This window comes from Urocitellus parryii, chromosome 7, assembly GCF_045843805.1.
Source record: "Urocitellus parryii isolate mUroPar1 chromosome 7, mUroPar1.hap1, whole genome shotgun sequence".
Lineage (NCBI taxonomy): Eukaryota > Metazoa > Chordata > Mammalia > Rodentia > Sciuridae > Urocitellus > Urocitellus parryii.
In genome coordinates, this window is record NC_135537.1 from 87,383,216 (window position 1) to 87,404,442 (window position 21,227).

At 49.5% G+C, this 21,227-nt stretch overlaps 2 pseudogenes; one reads left to right on the forward strand and one right to left on the reverse strand.

Annotated features, from left to right (window-relative positions):
• The first annotated feature begins 1,584 nt into the window (after positions 1-1,584).
• Positions 1,585-4,154, forward strand: LOC144256247 (rho-related GTP-binding protein RhoC-like; annotated as a pseudogene).
• Positions 4,155-5,229: 1,075 nt separating this feature from the next.
• On the reverse strand, positions 5,230-16,952 carry LOC144256016 (helicase MOV-10-like; annotated as a pseudogene).
• Between the last annotated feature and the right edge of the window lie 4,275 nt (positions 16,953-21,227).

The window sequence follows — 21,227 nt, forward strand, 5'->3', positions numbered from 1 at the left end:
TCCTAAAAAGCAGACCCAGGCTATATAATGTGAGGTGGTGGAATGCAGGGACTAGAGGAGCTCAGCCTAGCATGACAGGATGTGGGACTGAGGAAAAACTAGGTTTGAGGCAGAGGTCAGGTTACCTACCATACCCTGTGCTCCCTGCCTAGTTGGTGGAGGGACTGGTCCTCATTTGTCATTTCTTTTGGGGCTCCTCCCAGCCCAGGCTCTAGCTCCCTCCCTCTTCCCAACAGCCTAGATTTCATTTCAGCTCCAGAGCCCACTCTCTCTTTCACCCTGACTGCAGGGCTGGGAATCTAGCTGGGTGAGGTTTGGCTCCCCTCCCTGGGGAAGGAGAAAGTGAGGGGAGCTGTGAAGGTGTGATGAACTGCAGGTGTGATGAACTGCTCCTTCATGTGTGTTGGTGATGAGGGACACATGTTAACCCTGGGAAGCTGACTCCTTGCCCTGAGTCACAGGGAGGGGTGGGCAGGGCATAAAAGTGAGCTGGACAGAGGGAGGAAGGGGCTGTTCCAGAGTGGGTGGAGGTGATTCCATAGTGGATTATTCTGTCCCTCTGCTGTGGAGGATTCATGACTCCCTACAGTGTAGTCTTTGTCCCCTATTGGGGGCTGAGTAACCTAGTGTTTCCACCAGGCCCAGGAGGAAGAGGGGAGGAAGGCAGGCTGTCTGAATGTGCGCTGTGGGCACTGCCTGGACTGAGCCTCCTTTGTGTGACCTGGGCTTTGGGGACAAGGTGGGGTGGGTCAGAGAAGCTGCTGGCTGCTGCCTCTGTCCTCTGTCTGGGTATTCCTCCTCCTGCTCTCCTTTCCACCTCTGAGGTGACATGTAGAAAGGCAGAGACTCTGGAGGCATATAGCCCTGCTTTGAGTGCTGTCCTTGACACTCTGATTATCTAACCCTCAGAGAGTTTCCTTGTTGGTCAAAATGGGAAGTGCAGCATTCACCTAACAAGCCACCGGAAACTGAGGTAAATAATTTTTGTCAAAATACCCACCAAAGAGTGGGCACCTTGGGGCTTTATAAATATTCCTTCTCTTATGTATCAGCCACCCAGTAAGTGGTTATGCTAGTATCTGGTTTTGTAGAGGGACTCCTTGTTTTTGACTAGGCAAGCGTGACTCAAGCTGAGGGAAAATCTGTTCTAGATTACACCTTAGCAATTATTAAACCTTAAATGTATCAAATCTTGTTACAAATGAAATCTGTCTCATGACTCCAATATGCAAAGCAGATAAAAGCTGGCTTTTCTGGAGGCATCCCTGAACACCTTGCTGAATGTTTCCCCTCAATTGAGTGGATAACGTTGAAAGTCATGTTTTCTGGTTCCCAAGTGGGTTCTTCCACCTCCTACTGCTATATTTTAACCCATTGGAGAAGACCTGTCCCTGACCCAGAAATTAGGAATCTTAAACTCTGTTTCCTACAGGATTGGTGCTTGGCAAGAATGTGCAGAAGCAAGCCCCCTTTTCAGTTTTCTCTTCCAGGTTTGTGGAGAGGTTTTGGAGGCCACAGAGCAGTTTTTGGACTACCAGTTTTTTTCCCCAAATCCCTACTGCCTCTTGTTTGCCAGCCCTAGCCATGGCTTCAATCAGAAAGAAGCTGGTGATTGTGGGGGATGGTGCCTGTGGAAAGACCTGCCTCCTCATTGTCTTCAGCAAGGATCAGTTTCCAGAGGTCTACTTCCCTACTGTCTTTGAGAACTATATTACAGACATTGAGGTGGACAGCAAGCAGGTAAGGCCAAGAGCCCTTTCCTATCCTGCTTTGGAACCCTGTTCTTGGTCACATAGAATGTCCTTCCTTACCAATCACTCACATTTTTGTTTTATTTTTCTGTGGGAACAAGTAAAATTTGAGAAATGAAACTGCACTTTTAGAAAACCTGGATATAGTCACGTGTGGTGGTACATGCCCATCATGCCAGCTACTCAGGAGGCTGAAGCAGGAAGATTGATCACAAGTTTGAGGTCAGTGTGGGCAACTTATTCAGACCCTCTCTAAAATAAAAAGGGCTGGAGTGTGGCTTATTGGTAGAGTACTTGCCCAGCATGTATGAGGCTCTGAGTTAATCCCCAGTACCCCAAAGAAAACCTGCATATATCCTCTGGTTCTACCACATACTCGATGTGTAATCAGGGCCAAGTCCCTTTGCTTCTGGGTTTAAACTCCCCACCACCACAAAATGGTGATGATGGCATGACTTACCCCAAAGGAGTGTGAGAATTAAAGTGGTATTCACGATAGCAATTCATTTGAGATCACAAAAATCAAACACATTTTAGTGATTTTTGTGGGAGAGTGGTTACTAGGGGTTGAACCCAGCAGCACTTTGCCACTGAACTACATCCCCAGCCCTTTTTACTTTTTTAAACAAATTGAGACAGCATCTTGTTAAGTTCCCCAGGATGGCCTTGAACTTGGCGATTCTTCTGCCTCAGCCTCCCACATTGCTGGTTTATAGATATGCACCATTACACCCAGTTTACATCTTAGAACTTTAAAGAAAAACTCAATTGAGTTTGTTATGACTGTGATTAATATGGTGCCTTGCACAGAGCAGGACTAGTGGTTTGAGAGAATCTCTGGATAGTAGGTTGGGGCCCTTGGGGTCAGCTATGTATTGCCCGTTTGTCAGGTGGAGCTGGCTTTGTGGGACACAGCAGGGCAAGAAGACTATGAATGTCTTTGGCCTCTCTCCTATCTGGACACAGATGTCATCCTCATGTGCTTCTCCATTGACAGCCACGACAGCCTGGGTGAGGACTTTGGAGAGAGGGGGTAGAGACGCTTTGGAGTCAGCCATCTTCAGAGGCTGTGGGGATGGAGTCACAAGGGCCACACAGGCTCTGCTGGCTCCTTTGTTGTGGCATCTCCAGTGTTTGGAAGGGCTTGGGGGAGGATATGCTACAAGGGACGGGGTTTTGAGGTATGAAGGAGACCATCAGCCTCAGACTGCTATGGGAAGGAAGACCAGTGCTCACATGCTTAAACTGAGGTACCTGTTGGGACATGTCTGTGCAGAAAACATTCCTGAGAAGTGGACCCTGGAGGTGAAGCACTTCTGCCCCAATGCGCCCATCATCCTAGTGGGGAATAAGAAGGACTTGTGGCAAGATGAGCATACCAGGAGAGAGCTGGCCAAGATGAAGCAGGTGGGTGGGGCTGCCTGATGGGGAACCCTGGGGAGGAAGGTGCCCTCTGAGGGGTTGCAGGCTGGGGCAGAAAGAAGCTCTCTCTTCAGCCAACTGTCCTGTGTTAAGCAGTCATAGTGATATTTACCACTCCCATGTGTGTGCCCTGCTAAGAACCAGAAGGAACCTCAGTATCAAATCAGATGATCATAGAATGAAGTGACTTGTCCAAGGTCACTTGGCATTTTAATTTATTCCAGTTTATTATTCTGTCTTTGGAATTGGGGCTACTAAGATGAATAAGGAAGTCTTTGTCCATGGGGAGACAGCTTATGTTTCACTTAGGGTATGTATGCAGACTGTGCCATCAGTGTACCTGGGGAGGAAGGGCATCATCAATGGCTGAAGAAAGGCTTAGAGGGTGAGGGAGCTGGCTAATTCAGGGTCTCACTAAGTGGCCCACTGACCAGAGGAAGAGTTTATTACATGAAGCTGCCAGGGTATGGAATAGAGACTATCTTGAGAGGATAATTATAGAAGGCAAGGTTTTAAACTGGGGACAGCAGGCAGAGGATGGGTTGGGGGGATGATGGAGAAGGTAGTCATTTAGGAGGTAGCCAACACACATTCAGGCAAAACATATGTGGACCATAGGGTCTGCAACTAGGTGGGAGAGGAGGGGCTAGTCTGGGGACAACTTTGAATGTAAACATGAGGTTTAGGTCCCTGCCTGGGGCAGCTGGGGCCTGGATGCTTTGTAAGCTCAAGGCTGGAGGAGGTATTTGTTATGGGTGATGTGGTGAGAGGTGCACTTAGCCAACAGCTTCCTCTGCCTTATCTTCTGTCTTCTCAGGAACCCGTCGGATCTGAGGAAGGCCGGGATATGGCAAGTCATATCAGTGCCTTGAGTGCTCTGCCAAAACCTATGAGGGATTGCGGGAGGTTTTCGAGATGGCCACTCAAGCTGGCCTCCAGGTCCGCAAGAATAAGAGCCAGAGGGGCTGTCCCATTCTCTGAGATCCCCACAGCTCCTGATGCCCTTTTCCTTCACAGGGGCTTAGGGATCACCCACCTGCCCTTGAGCTCCACCCTTAGGACTCCATGCTGAAGGCTCCTTTTTCCAGTTCCCTCATGCCCAGGACTGCATCGTTTCCCTAGCCCCCAGAGTGGTGGCAGGCCTGCCCTCCCTCCCTGTCCTCTGGGAGCTGGGCCTGTGGCCTGCCCTTCTTGAGCAGTCCCTCTCCCTGCTGCCTTGGTCCAGGGGTAGGGCTCTTACTCCCTTTGGCCCTCCCCAGAGGATGGTCACACACTATCACTTTATATACTTCTGGCTCAGAGGAGCATTTCTAGGGTAGGTGTATTGGGGTTTCTCCTTTGGGCAGGGGCCTTGTCTCTGACTGCACTTGGTGGGGGGCATGAATAAAGGCCACAGGTTCCAACACACGTGTGGCAGCTTCCTGTTTCCTTTGTCTGGTTCCTATCTTGGCTACAAACCCAGAGTCCCATCTCTCTCTTCATTTCCAAGTTGCTTGCCAGACTGGCCCCCTGTTGGCAAAGGCAGGACTAGGGTGGAAGGGTGGAGTCTTAGAGCAGAGATGAGGTCATGCCTGGCTTAGCCTGGGAGGCGGGTGAGGGGCATGGTCTCTAGCCTGGACTAAACTTAGAAACCAGTGGGTGGCTTCCCACTGAGTTTCCTCCCCTGGACATGGAGGCTGTGAGGAGATGTGGCCCTGGACAGGGTGTGACAGTCTCACCCTCTTGCAGGTCAGCTTGGGGACACAGGAAGCTGGGGCCAAGATGAGGAGACACGATCAAGAGGCTATTGCATAGAACAAGATTTTTTGTTTTCAAAGTTTTTCTTCCTTCCCCTTCCCCCATAACAATGCTAACAAGCAACTTGATGTGTCATTCTCCCCAGCAGTGGAAGGGGTGGAAAGGCTTGGTTGTAAACACCATCCCCCAGCCTTCCTGTCCCTTAGAGGGGCAGCTCAGCTGGGTTCTGGTTCAGGGTTGGGTGCAGCGGTTGGGTGCAGCTGGGTTCTGGTTCAGGTTGGGTGCTTGGCTTGGTGTGAGAAGGCAGGAAGCTGTGTCTTCAGAGCTCATTCCTCCACTTGGGCTCCACTTGAAGGGACAGGTCCCCTTCACTCTCCCACTCCTGGGGGAGGTAGTCATGACCATGGGGCCCTAGAAAGAAAGGAGGTATGCTTTGTCTTCTTTACCTTCTCTTCCACCACTGTCCCCTGCCTGGCCCACCCTGGCCCAGCCATACCTAAGATAGAGGGGCTGAGCTTGCTCGGATCTTGAAGTAAGTTCTGTCCATTCTGTATTTCCAGTTTGGCAGGAAAGGGACACCCTGTATACCCTCTGTTTTCTTTACAGAACTCCAGGATTCTGTGGGGTACAGAGGTGTTGGCACACAGAGCTGTGCAGGCCTGGATGAGGAGTACCAGCACAGGCTGGGTCCTGCCACATCTGAGCCTTGGTTGCTCAAGCTCTAAATGTCAGCTCACTTACAAATAAGATGGAGGTTTTATGAAGATTAACTGATCCTGAGGATTGAGCCATAAGCAGGTACTAATGAAGATAGAGCTGCCTAAGCTGGGGCTTGTGGCCACCATGAGGGATTACAGGGCAGGAATGCTCACGCTTTCCAGTTGGGGTCATGGCCCAAGAGAATGGGGTTGCCCACTATGATGTGCAAAGCTTTGGCCCAGGTCACAGCCACGTTAAACCTCTGGAAGGAAGAAGTGGTGGGGTCACGGGAAGGAAGGGCCAGAGGAAGGAAGAATTCCAGCCACACCCACCAGCCCTCCAACCTTGGGGTTCTTAAGGAAACCCAGGTTAAAGTGCAGATCCAGCTGCACAAAGCTCTGTCTGCTTTGCACAGTAGAGATGAAGACCACGCTGCATTCTTGGCCTTGGAATTCTTCCACAGAGTCCACCTAGAAGAGATAGAGGCAGGGCGTGAGAATAGGTGGGTTCAAGGGGAACTTAAGGGACGTCTGCCCCATGGCTCTGGAGCTGCAAGGAGGGTACACTGGGCAATTGTTGATCAGTGGGTGAGTGCTGCCACAGGGGACAGGAGGCATGCTCTGGAAGCACAACCTCAAGAGTGAAGCTAGCTCTGGGATTCGGGCCTGTAAAGCCATCAGAACAAAGCAAACAGTGTTTCAAAGAACACAGTAACTACAAAGAGTGTTTCTAAAACTTTCCTGGAGATAATCAGCAAGTCCTTGTTAAGACTATAGAACCTTGGGCCCTAACCCAGACCTCCTGATCAGAATTTTCCAAGGCAGATGTCTCCAAATCCCAAAAGAGTAGGTTTCAGGCTTGTACCTGAGGAGTCTAAAAAAATACTAGTGCCCTGGCTCTGCCCCCAGATATCAGTGTTAATTGGCTGGGAGGGGCCCTGGTAGTATTAAAAGCCCTCCAGGTGATTTTTCTCTTTACTAAGAATCACCATCTCAGAGCAAGTGTTAAACTACTGAGGGTGGAGATGAGGTGACAATATCACATGACAGATGGGGGTAGGCTGTGGCATTTGGACTTCATTCTTAGGGCAAAGTCCTCAAACCTGCCCAATCACAGTGACATGGGAGGTTGTTAAACATGCAGGCTTCCTGATCCCATGCCAGAACTATAAGCTGGAGCTTTGAGGAGCAAGAGGATGAGGAAAAATCCAGTTCTGTCCAAGGCAGTGGAGGTGGGACAGGGACATGGGCCAGACTGAAGCAGTGGCACAGGAGCTGAGGTCTCTGATTTGGGAAAAAGAAGGGTACAAAGACGGTGAGAGTGAATGTGAAGTAGTGTGTCACCTTCAAGTCCTTCCAGTCTCCAAAGCTCCCTGTCAAGTTTGGTGATGCAATAATGGATTTTTTCCACCTGGAATGAAGGGAAAGGCATCTTTCTCTTATGCAGTCACCTCAATTCAAGAGGAACCAGGCAGGAAGGAGGCCAGAAAGCTGGGGTGCAAAGAGGGAGGAGGCAGCTTACCTCTGCACTCTTCTGAGATATAGGGCCAGCAGAGGCCAGGGCTGTTCGAGAGTTATCACCTGGGGGAGGACCCATCCTTGCTGGGAACTGAGGGCCTGACCTGCTTCCGGTATGGCGAGATGACTCCAATGCTTCGTGGACTCAGGCGGGCTTTCCCCTTCTTAGAGGAAGGGGCCAGGAGCAGCTCAGGTAGGAGGTCACCGTGGCAGCCTCTTCAGGTTGAAGAAGGATGGGCTATTGCACTCACACTCATCTTTGCCCATCACACCATGAAAGATGATGGGAAATCCCTGGTCATAGGGTTAGAGGAAACTCTCAGCTGGACTTCCCTGCTTCCCTTCCCTCCCACTCCAAAACCCTTGCAGGCAATAAGGAAGCTTAGGCCAAGATGACAACTGGAGGGACCCCTGGTGTTCAGTGGAGCCTTTTCCTACCTTCAGTAAACAATCAAGATATGGGGGTGGAGGCCTGAGTCCTGCTCTGTCCAGCCTCACCTGTTGAGGCAAACCCTCTCAGCAGCAGAAGCACTCTTGATCCACCACATCTGCACAGGCCTGCAGCTCTCCATTGTAGTAGAGTTGGTTGGGAATTTCCAGTATGGTGGGATGGTACCTGAGAGGCAGGAGGGAGGGAGAGCTAGACCAAGGCCTGGATTACTTTTGTCCTGCCCTGGGGGGACAGGCTTTAGGCCCACACATGAGCATCTTGCTTCCTGCTTCCTGCATAGCAGGATACATTCACCTGCAAGCTCTCCTGCCAGGCATTGCACACCATATAAAGCAGAACTTGTGGGTCCATAGGGATCCAGTGACCAGTGAAATTATTATTATTTTTTTCAAATTACTTTTAAAAACTAAGATTTGCCAGGCATGGTGGTGCATGCCTGTAATCGCAGTGGCTTTGGAGGCAGAGGCAGGAGGATGACCAGTTCAAAGCCAGCCTTAGCAAAAAGCAAGGCACTTAAGCAACTCAGTAAGACCCTGTCTCTAAAAAATACAAAATAGGCCTGGAGATGTGGCTCAGTGGTCATATGCCCAGTTCAATCCCTGGCACACCCCATCCCTCAAAAGAAAAAAAAAAAGAAAAAGAAAAAGAAAAACTAAGAAATTAAGGACTCAGCTTTCAATTTTGCCAAGGAAGGGCAGTACAGAAACAATGTATCACTACCCATTACCCTTATTTGAGATAATATGTTAAATCCAAAAATAAAAGTAGTAAAGACACAATAACATTTCCTTTCTGCAACTGTCCTACATGGTATTCATCCAAGCATTTTTAATGTCTAAAATTATTCAGTAAAAGAAGTATATAAACAGGGTGTGGTTCTGTGTGCTTGTAGGTCCAGCTAGCTATTCAGGAGGCTGAGGCAGGAGGACTGCCTGAGGCCAGCCTGGGGAACAAAGAGACTCTTAAAAAGACAAAACAAAACAGAGCTGGCTATGTAACTCAGTGGTAGAATTTTTGCCTAGCATGTGTGAGAGCCTGGGTTCAATCCCCACACTGCAAAACAAACAACACTGCCTAGCCCTCTAATTTGATAATATGTTTATGAAAAACTATTCTTTTTCTCATTTCTCCTTGGATTGCCTGGAAATGCCATCTGAGACAGACATCAGACACATCCTGGTGTCTGACCACCCCCATATCTAGATAATCTCACTAGTCCAGAATGAAACCACTAGCTAAAGGAGGCCTCTGACCTTCCAGTCTATAGTCCTTTCTGCATCACAGAGGCACAGAGCACCAGGAATGCAGACCAGAGCCTCCTGCTGGGGCACAGTGGGTGCAAAGGCATGGGCTAGCAGTGGAGGGAGATGAGGGTGTGGGCATACCTCATAGCAGCTTGGTTATGAACTGAGGTGATGAGCTTGGTCATAGCCATTAGCGCCCTTCTTGTACAGGGAATTGTAGGTGAGCAGCCGTTCCAGCAGCGAGTACCCCAGCCCATACTTCTGTGTCAGTGGGGACCGCAGCACAGGTTCCAGCTGTCAAGGGTCTCCAGTCAGCACCAGTTGCCCTCCTGGATTGCCTGTTTCCTTAACTTCCATTTTTCCTAGAAGGCAAAGGTGGTATGAGTAGAAAGGTAAGTGAAGGGATATCCCCATGCAGGGTGGCACACCTGCAGCCCACCCTGAGCCGCTCACCTCCTATGGCCACCTGACTCTCAGGTTCCATGCAGTGGCCAGCATCATCAATGAAGATGTGTGTGAAGGGATCAATGGGAAACTGGGCTGATACCAACCTGGGAGGTGTCACGCCAGGCAGGGTCATCCCCAGGCACCCAACTACCAAACCTGAATGCTCACCCAATCTGGTCCCTCACTCACCCACTGAGAACCCTTCCCCATCTTCCCAGCCCACTACCCTTTTATTTACACACACACTCCCCACCTGCTGGCCATGATGAGAGTGGTAATTAAGATGTGGTATCTTAATTACCACTCTCATCATGGATACACATACTCCCCCTTTTTCGCATCCCTGTTACAGTAGGGCTGTGGATTGTGAAGCAACATGAGGCATCAGCTTGGCTCTACCCATGCCCACCCTCACTCTGGCAATGGGCCACTTTATAGACAAGGAAACTGAGGCCCAGGGAGGGTTCTCACCCACCCAAGGGTGAGGATCCAAGTCTCCCTACTTTTCTGGTTTACCCTTAGAGTCTCCCAGACATCTGCCATCCCTTGACCCTCTGCACTTCCCTGACTTTAATGTCCTCAGGTACCATGTGGATTTCCCTGCTGGGGGCCAGGAGGCAGTAGATGGAGCTGGGCAGGTGGACCCAGAGCTGCTGACAGAGAAGGTCAGGACCTGAGTTGGACGGAGCGCAGGCTAGGATGTGAGCTTCGGGCAAGTGCTTCACCACCTGAGATGCGGACAGGTAGAGTGTGGGAAGCAGCTTCCCGAACTCTGGTGACTCACACTGGGGCAGTGCAGCATCTGCCTCCCACAGCCAAGGGAGGCAGTGATATAAAAGGCAAGTTCTATCCCGGAGCCCTGCTAGTCCAATTAGCACTTTGACGTGGGACAACAACTGCAATAAAACACACAAGTCTAGGAATACCGAAATGCAAAAAGTCACTCCAAGAGCCACACAGTGCCCAACCTACCCAACAGTGCTCAACAGACACACTGACTCTAGCTCCCCACTTTAAAAAAAAATTGTAGTTGTAGATGGACAGAATGCCTTTATTTTATCTGTTTATTTTTATGTGATGCTAAGGATTGAACCCAGTGCCTCACCCATGCTAGGCAAGTGCTCTGCCACTGAGCTACAGCCCCAGCCCTCCCCACCTCCTTTTGATGGCTGCTGAGAAACAAGAACTTTCAGGGAGATGAAGGAAATCAGAATTTGGGGAAAACCACTCCATCTGGGGGAGTCAAGGATATAGGTCCCAGGTTTATCCTCAAGCCTCACCTGCTTAATGGCCTCCACTAATGTGACAGTCTTGCCAGTTCCTGGAGGCCCAAATATGATGTAGGGGGCTGGATGTGTGGTGTCCATAACAATGTGCTTTATGGCCTGCAGCTGCTCTGGGTTTGACTCCAGACTCCAGTCATACAGCCTGCCAGGGAGGCTGGGAATCTGAACTTCAACTTATCCAGCATCCCAGAGGCCTCTAGGACTCCATCCCCAAGCCCCACACTCCAACCAGCCCTGGAGTCCCCTGCCCTCAGTCTCACTTGAGCTTCACATCTGAGGGCAGCAGCAGGACCCCACGGGAGGCCACAGGAAAAAGCATGGACCACAGCAGCCAGTGCCCTGTCAGTTCCAGGGCCCGATGCTGGACCCACAAGGGCTGGTGGTTGAAGTTGAAGTTCACCCTGAAGGTCAGCCCATCCACAAATCGGCTCAGGAGGGTTTGGATAGGGAGAAAGGTAGAGGAGCTCCAGTTAGGTGGGCCAGACAGTAAAAAGCCAGGACCTCCTTCCACCTCCCTCTGCTCCACTCCCTCTTTCCAAGACTTCAATAAAAGCTCCCTAGGAGAGGCAGCTGCTGAGGTAGCTCAGAGTTCCCTGGAAGAAAAGCCCCTTCCCTGTGCTTGGGATCCACTCATCTTAGGAGAAAGCCTCTTTTCTCCCCTGGCCTGAGGGAGAAGACTGAAGAAGGGTTCCCCCAACACCCACCTCATGGATAAGCTCTGTTTGACACGGTCCAGTTCCACCTTGTGCATGAAGCCCTTGTAGGTGATGGGGTCCTCCTGGTGTGTCTCAGAGGACAGAAGGGAAAACAGGTGGTCCCCCCGCAGCACTAAGGGGTGGCTCTCGGTCACACCAGGAACCTACAGGGTGTGAATGTAAGCAAGTTTCTGTCCCAAGCATGGTCACTGAAGGACCCAACCCCCAGGCTCTCCAGACCTCTGAGGGACGAAAACTGAGGCTCTGGCCTTCTAACCCAAGACTCAGAGAGCTGCGTTTTCCCTGTTTCCCTTCCTCTCCCACCAGACAGGAGTTGTGAGGAGAGGAAGAATACAACCTTCCCAAGCTGCTACAGGTTCAGAACTCCAGGGGGCTAGTTTAAGGCCTGGCAGCCGCTTCCCACTCTACTCAGCTGCCCTCTCACCAGCTCAGTTCTACTCTGCCTTTAAAATATTGTTAAAACTCATCTCCTGTAGTCATCTTGCCCTGATCATCCTTGTTCTCTCTTCCCACCTGCATTTGTGTGGAGAAATTCATTCTCATGGGTAATTCTGGTCTAAGGTACACACATTCAAAATCTGTGTGCTAGAAAGGGGCTTAAGAATTTCCAGTCCAGCTCTATGCTTTTTAGATAAGGAACCTATGGCTAAGAGAAAGCAAGGATCTTGCCCAAGATCACACAGCCAGTAGTAGCAAAGTCTAGATTAAAACCCCAATGTCCTGCTCTGACACCATTTTGGGCAAAGGATGCCCACCCTACCCCTTGCTGACCCCTCTGGGACAGGAACTATTTCATCCTTCTTCTAGGTTTGCCCTGTATTTAGGAATGGCCTATAGAGGTTGGCTGACTTGAGCCTGCCCTCCCTGCACCTGATCTGAGCCCCAACCTCCAGAGTGAGCAGCCTGGGGTTCTGGTCCACGGAGTCCCAGGTCATGGGCACTGATTCCAGGTCACAGTGCCAGATGTCGTGCTCCATCTGCAGCTCCTCCAGGTGCAGCAGCAGTCAGAGTTTCACCTCATAGTTCCTCCATGTCAGGGCTGTCTCCAGCTGGGCCCTGGCAGCGATGGTTGGGGGATGAAGTGGGAAGGGCAGGAAAGGGACAGGTCAAGCACCCCCATGACCAGAAGCATCTACCCTCTCCCATTTGCAACTAGGAACACACCAGGAATCAGAGAAGACCATAAGGACAGAGAAATGGATTGGGTCAGAGGCCTTGAAGAAGGGAGCCCCAAGTCTTGCTTCCTCCGATGTCTTTGACCCAACCTCAGACCTGACTTGAGTATCCGTGGTAGATCTTATGGTGGAAACATTCTCCCCCAGATCTTCCTTCCATGACTCACACCCTAACCTCATTCAAATGTCATTCTCTGTTCAAATGTCACCTCCTCAAAGAGGTCAGGACTGACTGCTCTCTGTAAAGCATCACCAATTCATCCACTTGTCCTGCTTTGGTTTTACTTTAGCATTACTTGAGTTCTTCAAAGCACTCACCAGAATATGGAATGTACAAGATAAAATAAAAGAAATGATCAGTGCTCACTGTTCCCCACCAGAATGGGCAAGGCCCATTTGGAACAGCACCTGGCAAGTGGGCATGCTCAGCAAGGGTGAACGAATAGAGCCTGGGAGGCTGGACAGACATCCAAAGCAACAGGCAGAGGCCAGCAGGGAGAGAGAAGACGGGAGTGGGGTACTGAGAGGAGGCACTTACTTGATCTCAGCAATCTCCTTTGAGGCAGTGAAGATATTTTTTCCCTGAAGAAGGATGGGGAGCAGCTACCTGAGGCATGGGGGTGGATAGTAGGTCCCCAGTTCCATACTTAGCTTCAAGTCATAGCCTTTAGCACTGCAGAAGTGGGGGGAAAAGCTTACATAAACATTGAACTTGTCACCTTCAAGACTCTGGGAATGCCCCTCAGTGGAGGATGCACAAGGACCCCTGTGATGCCATTGCCAAAGGGTGGTCGGCAGCCTCTGCCCAAGGACATGGAGCTCACTAGCTCATGTGGCTGCTCGGTCCATGGCTGGACCAATTTGGGAAAGCCCAATACTTGGAATATTTTTAAAAATATTATTTATAATACATTTTCATTTTTAAAAAAAGAATCTGGCAAAAAATTATAATAACATTTTTACCATCCTGAGACAGCCAATGTTAATTTTTTGGGGTATGCAGGCTTCCAGATTAATTTATATATATATATATATATATTTTGTTTTGGGGTACCAGAAATTGAACCCAGGGGCACTTTACCACTCAGCCACATCCCCAGTCAGCCCTTTTTAATTTTGGTTTTGAGACAGGGTCTCAATAAGTTGCGTAGGGCCTCACAAAGTTGCTGAGGCTGGCTTCAAACTTGTAATTCTTCTGCCTCAGCCTCCTAAGTCACTGGGATTATAGGCATGTGCCACTGCACCTGGCACCTATATATTGTTATCAAAAAGTGAACAATTATCTAACTGTGAAAGTCCTACAGTATTTTGTAACTAGCTAGCTATGTTGAAAAGATGTTTACACATGAGTTCATTCGCATGACATGTCCAGCATAGGGAAATTTATGGAGCCAGAGATAAAGTGAGTGGCTGCTAAACACTGAGCAGGTGTGAGTGATAAAAGGGTGGTAGCTGAAGGGTATTGGGTCGCTCTTCTTTGGCATAATAAAATGTTCTAAAACTGACTGTAATGATGGTTGCACATATCTGTGAACATACTAAAAAAAATCACTGACCTGTATGATATGTGAATTATTTCAGTAAAGTTGTTTTAAAAAAGAGAGAGATCTGGGTGCGGTGGTGCATGCCAATAATCCCAGCACCTCAGGAGGCTGAGACAGAAGGATCAAAAGTTCAAGGCCAGTCTCAACAACTTAGTAAGACCCTGTCTCAAAATAAAAAGGACTGGGGCTATAACTCAGTGGTAAAGTTTCCCTGATTTCAATTCCCAGTACTACCATTTTTTTTTTTAATTTAAAAAGTGAAGAGAGGGGGTTGGGTAGAACATGGGCTTAGCATGCATGGTTTTGATCCCCAATGCTATGAGAGAGAGAGAGAGAGAGAGAGAGAGAGAGAGAGAGAGAGAGAGAGAGAGAGAGAGAGAGAGAGAGAGAGAGAGAGAGAGAGAGAGAGAGAGAGAGAGAGAGAGAGAGAGAGAGAGAGAGAGAGAGAGAGAGAGAGAGAGAGAGAGAGAGAGGTGTTGGTCTATAATGGGCTGCCTGATAATTCATTACACAGTGAAAACACTTAAAAAAATGTTTTCATACTGTCCTTGTTCCTGCTACTCTCCTGCAATTTGCTTCCTAGGCAGAAAAATTTTTCTGAGCCCAAAGGAGGGAATAAAGGGGCCCCTGGTTCCCAGCTCTGGGCTTTTCCCAAGGGCCCACACTGTTGTGATAAGGACATGCCAAGACTCATCAGGTCTGGACAGAGGGCTTATAAGTCCTTCCTCTATCCAGTTGGTCCACACAGGGTTTCCAGTGATCCAGGTGCACTTGAAGGGAGTTGTGGGCTTCAATTGTGCAGCCAGAGGGCTGTGGTCGATGGCAGCCAAGAAATGGGAAATGTAGAAAGTGCCAGCTCCTTCTGAACCAGACTCCCCAGTTCCCAGAAGCTCCCAGAGCACCGTGGCTGGGAAGTAGCCCACAAAGCTGGTCTTACAGTGCACATGCAACTCATAGCATTCACCTGCAGGAAGAAGGTTGAGTGAATGGGAAGGGAGAGGGAAGGCAGGGACCCTCCCACCAACATGCTGACCCCGACACTACCCCAGCTGGACCCATCCCGAAAGGAGACTAGGAGAGCCACAGTGTGTGCTCCAAAGCTGCAGCCCTGCTAGGACAAGCCCTGCCAACCAGAGTTCTTCCCTTTGGAAAGCTACTCACTGGGGCCCAGCAGGCAGGGCAGCTTCTGGTCACCATAGTAGAAGGCAAACTGGGGTGTCCAGCAGAAAGGGAAGAGGTGACTGAGGGTAGCAGGTTTGTTTCCTCTGTTCCGGAGCCTCAGGGTCAGCACCTCCTTGTGGTTCAAATCCAGGCAGATAAGGAGCTGCTCATCTCGTGCTTTATGGGGCCCCTGGACTTCCACGTCCACCCCATGCTTCCTGTGAAGATACTCAGCCCTGGGGGGTGGGGGCCAGCACAGGAGGGGCCTGGGCTGGGGGATGCCCTGGGGAGAGTGCCAGCCATGCTCCCACCCGCAGCCAAGACCCCACCTGCTTCCCCCATTCCTTAAGGAAGAGGCCTCCCCACGACCTGAGCAAACTACTCTTTTCTTGGTTAGACAGCCCCTTCCCCCATGCCCTGAGCACCCCTCACAAGCAAGTGTGTGTGCACGAACAAACACACACACACACACACACACACGGACACACACCTGTCATAAAAGTTCTTGGCTAGCAGTGACTTGTGATGCTTGCTGATATCTGAGCTCAGCTTCATTCTCCTCTTTTCTGGGAGCCGTGAGTCAGTCCAGTGGTCCAGTTTGAAGAACCTGACCCGAGTCTTGGTGACGTAGGCCAGATTTGCCTTGAGAAGCACTCAGACTGAACCCAGAGATTCCAGTGTGTGACCGCAGTGCAGCCTCTGAGGCTCCCAGGGCAGCCTAGTGGAGGGGACAGGTCTCCTAAAGATGAATGGGCACTACCCAGGCAAAAGAGGGAGGGCACAGTGAGTCAAGGTGAGGGGTGTGACCTCGCTACCTGGGCCGTTACTGCACCTCTGGGAGCCTCGCTTTCCTCCGTTATGAAATGGGAATGGCAGGGCTGGGGATGTGGCTTAAGTGGTAGCGAGCTTGCCTGGCATGCGTGCAGCCCGGGTTCGATCCTCAGCATCACATACAAACAAAGATGTTGTGTCCCCCGAAAACTAAAAAATAAATATTAAAAAATTCTCTCTCTCTCTCTCTCTCTCTCTCTCTCTCTCTCTCTCTCTCTCCCACACACACACATCTCTCACTCTCTCTTAAAAAAAAAGAAATGGGAATGGCAAGGCTTGCCTCTTTTAAAGGTTGCTGTGATCCTCACCCAAGATAGTAGCATTGCAGCAAACCACTTAGCCCAGCACCTGGCACATAGAAGACCTCAGTAATAGTGAGTGATGATTAGTATCACATAAAGTTTGGTTGCACTAAAGTGAGAAGTGCGAGGGGAGTGGCAGGAGGCAGCAGAGGTAGGCAGGGCCCACCTTTCGGGCCGGGGGTGCGTAGGCTCTTACCTGATCTTGAAGTCGGGGTTATAAACGGTTCGCAGCTGCTCGCGATCTGTCTCCATGTCTAGTCCTAGAACGACTAGGAAGCACTGGCCCGTCTCCCGGAGCTGCTGGCAGCTGAACATATTGGGCATCGCAGTGGCCGCTGCTGCCCAGGCAGGAGGGTCCGTGGAAATGAAACTGAAAGTCACCATTGCGGCTGGAAGTTGGCGGCCCTGCGTTGAGGGTGCAGAACGGGGAAGCTCCCTACCTCTGACGCCCTGCTCCTGCAAGCTCCCTTTCCCCTACCAGGCTTCCCTCCGCCGTTCTTTCCCTACCTGAGCCTTCCCTTCGGTCTCTTCGTCTTATCCCCTCCCTCTCTTCGCATTAACTCTTTCCTAAGGAGTCTGACCCCTCCCTCAGGGCCCTCCCCTTACCCCAAGCTCCCTCCCCTGGCTTCCAGCCAGTATCTGAATGTGGCCATCGCCAAGGGCCCTAAACAGCCCAGGAGGACCTCTGAACCTCTGCTAGGGATACTCCCTAGCACTGGAGGCTACTCCCACCCTCCACAGCCTCAGGACTTATTGAAAAGCAGAAGTGCTTTGGATCAGCTGCAGCTGGACTAGGGCAGCTCATCCATTACCTCCCAGAGACTGGCAGAGACATAAACCAGCACTCCAGCCAAGCGGGAGTCATGCCCCCCTCCCCCATATTCCTTGCTGGGCTCAGATGCAGGGAGGAAGGCATGAGTCAAAGAAGTTTGGGGTGAAAGAACTAGGAGTCTCTGAGATAAAGATGCGGTATATGTGGGAGAGAGGGACAAGGGGTTTTGCCAGGACGAACAGTCATTTTCTTCACCCCACAGGCTTCATTATGTTGAAAGGCTGGTGATTCTTACCCTTGAGCCACATATTTGGGCACTTAATTACACTCCAGTCTGTATTGCTCTTTAATTGTTAGTAGCATTTAAGTAAGGGTTGCCCCAGTCATCAAAATAAAATTAGGTCCCTGAGAGCAAGGTACTGTTATGTTAGGCAATAAATGGTTAACAGCAACAGCATGAGTACCAGGAAGAGAAACTGTTTAGAGGAATAAAGGGGTGGAGTGCTAGGAGCCACAAGCAAATAATATGATGCATGGCACTTTCGGTTGTAAGGTGATGCCAGCTAGCCATTGAGATTATATGATTATGTTAAGATTTACATTCATATGGAAATTGGACTCCTGCAGTTCACCTTGGCCTGCTACGGGACTCATGTTACCGGACTCCTGGAGAGTTCCCATTGGTTGGGGAAGGACGGTAGGAGGGAATTCCGGGGGAGGTCCGGGCGGTTCCAGTAGAGGCTACCACGTGGGTGGATCGGCTGGCTTGTCTGGCGCCTACCGGGATTGGCGGCATTTTCAAAATAAAGTTTTGTTCCTACTTGAGTGGCTCGTGATTCGGTGTCCAGCCAGGCTGCGGCAGTGGACAACCAGCCACTTGAAAAATTGTGCTCTATATGTGTAATATGAAATGAATTGCATTCTACCATCATGTATAACAAATTAGAATAAATAAATAATTAAATTTTTTAAAAAAAGAAACACTTAAGGGGCTGGGGTTGTGGCTCAGCGGTAGAGTGCTCACCTAGCATGTGTGAGGCCCTAGGTTCGATCCTCAGCACACATAAAAATAAGTAAATAAAATAAAGGTATTGTGTCCAACTACAACTAAAAAATAAATATTAAAAAAAAACGCTTAATAGACCCAAGCATATATTACCTTATAAAATTTAAGAAGCCAAGGGTACTTAAATTTAAATTTAGCAGTTGATGTTTCAGTATTTTAACTTTGCAAATTAATTAGATGTCTCCTCTAACAAACACATTCATAAGTGTTTAAATCTAATGTACCCATTTTTAACTTAGGTTACCCATGAAAACTAAGGTATCAGATAAATCTATAGTTAACACTTTAACTCACTTATTCTTGACAAAGAAAAATCCTTCAAAGCCAATGGACATTTCACTTCAAATATTTTATAGAAACTAGTATTTGGCTGACCACCTAGGAAAACATGTAGGTTATTCATTTCAAAGACATTATTCTTACCCATGTAAAATGATGCTTCAGAAACTAAAATAGACCTTGGAGGGCAAGGGCCAAAATATCGGCTTTTTTTAACAGTACGACCCGGACATGAAAAGCACCGTGCAGTTGGGAACGTTAGGAATAGAGTCCGTCAGTCTCGGTGGTTGCTGGACTCACAGGCTCAGGGGCCTCTCCTCCTCCGTGGGGACAGACTCACTCCCACCATCACACTCTTGACTGTTGCTGCCTAGGCCTCTACAAAGGAGTAAGTTTCTTTCCTAGTGTATTCAGAGTTAACCCTTGAATAACAGGCCTCTGAATAAAAACAGCCTAAAGAAGAACAAAGGATTAGAAACTCCAGTTGGACAAAAACAGGACTAATCAGTACAAACTATCTCACTTTAGGTGTGTGGGACCGAAGATGAGTTCACCAGAATAATGTCGAGCTGAGGAAAAGACCAAAGCTTAAAAAAAAAAAAAAAAAAAAGTCCCCTCCATAAGGAGTCTAGTAAAGGAACCGATGGAACATCTGTATCCCATCAGAGTGGACTTTGGGATCAGATTAGAGTCAGTCCAGATATTTAAAGAATGTGGGAAACCACAGGTTTCTCAGGAAAAGGGTCTTCAGGAAAAGAAGACTTGTGCCCATGGGGATCTTTCCATCTTCCTTCGCTGTCCGTGGGCCTACCTCCGTTTTGGTAGATTCTGTAACTGAGTTTCCCCAGGTACTCCATCCCCCTTACTGGAGGTTTCTCACACACCCCAAGCCCTCCATGTGCCCAGTCCCCCTTCCTGAGAAGTTCCTGCACACCCAGAGCTCCCTGTGTCCTCAACTGCCCCCCTTTGGGCAGTCTCAGGTCTTTCCATGGCCTCTAAGGGGACAGGACATTCAAGCAAGTTGGAAAAACAGCTTTAGGTTCTCTTTGCTTAAATGTGTCTAAACTAAAAGCAAGGTTTTAGTTTAGCGCAGTCCACCCAAAGTTCCACCCCACACAGACACAGAGATCCCAGCTGAGCCCCCGGCTTGTGAGAAACACACACACCTGTGTCCAGATCTAAAGAATGGACTGGGACAGAGGCACAGGGAAAGCAAGGCTTTAGTGGCAGTCTTACAAGATCAGGTGCCTGTTGGTCAGGGACACACAGATTGGCTACAACCAGTGTTTTCTTCCTAGAGTGCAAGTTCCCTCCCCCAGTTCCCTGTTGGCTGAGCACTCTGGGGTGCACAGTCTTCCCAAATGTCACCTGGGTTTTACTGTCCCCTATTGGGTTATTTAAAAAAAAATAGATCTTTAACTGTCCCCACCTCCCTTTGTTTTCCTGTGGCAAGAAAGTCCCCTTGGATTTAGTGCCTTTTGGCAGAGTTTAGCTCTGTTGGTCAGGTGGGGGGGTGGGGGCTTCCTTCTCACCTCCTGTCTGTCGAGGGGCTGTGAATCTTTACACTCAGGTATTAACTGTCTGTAACTTTCCACCCTGCTCTTCCCTCCAGCTGCCTGTCTTACATCCCAAGTCATTTTACATTTAAATGCTAAATACTATGTTCTGAAAATGGGCCACAGGACTTTCTATTTCTCATACATAGTCTTCCCCACTTCTTACACGTATAAGAGAATATATGTTACCCACTGCACAAGTCAAGTGGAACACCATGGAGGGCCAAGACAGGCTCTCACACCCCAGTCAGCCACACTGGTTCTCACTCTCATTTGTGGCCACCTGGGCACCTGGTCATTCCTGCCGTCAGCCAGCAGCACCCAAAGGACCTGCTCATGGTAATCGCTCTGAGACTCAGGAAACCTGCTGTGGTGGAATCGAAGACAGAAATCAATCCGCAGATAGTTGGGCCAAACACTAACAGGAAAGAGAACACACTGAGGGATTTTGTTTATGTGAAGTGCAAAGAGACACATTAATGGTGGTGACAGGGGTCAGGATGGGAGTCATGTCGGTGGTGCTGGGAGGGGCCTGTGGGGGCTGCTCATCACCTTCTGCTCTTTAGTCTGAGTGCCGTGACACAGGTGTGTTCTGCCTGTGGACGCACGTTTGGCTGTGTGTGTATATGTGCACTTCCCTGTGTTACTTCAGTTTTAGTAGATAGTAAATGCACAAATCCACTGGATATGTTTAATTTCCTGCACACCCTTAAATGACCCACAGCTTGACTTTCAGATGCCCAGAAGGTGAATCTGTCTGTCCAGTACCTGCATCTCCACGCCAGACCTCATGCCGCGAGGTGTCATCCAGACCCCCATCTCCATGCCATGGGGAATTATTCAGAAGTGGATCTCAAAGCCTTCTTACCACTGCTTTTCTGTGCAAACGGAAATGGCATCTGGGACCACGCTCCTGGGTCCCAAAAGGGCATGAAGCAGCTGACCTCACCCAGCACAGGGGGCTGAGGGTCCAAACCACCTGAGGATATGGAGGCCACAAGGACAGGAGAGCTACTGACCCAGACCAAAAGTATTTCCAGGGTTGGATAACCCACTCCCCACCCTGGGCTGGGGATGGAACACACCCTCACTCATGCCAAGTGAGGCTCTAACACTGACTTCATCCCCAGCCCTGTTCTCAGGGTTAGAATCAGGGGGGGAAAAAGGAAAAAAAAAAAACAACTTACAGAAAACAAACATTTCTCTAGTGTTTGGGAAGGAATCTGGGTCACTGTTGTGTTACTGACTCCTTGGGGAAGTTGCTGTCCCTA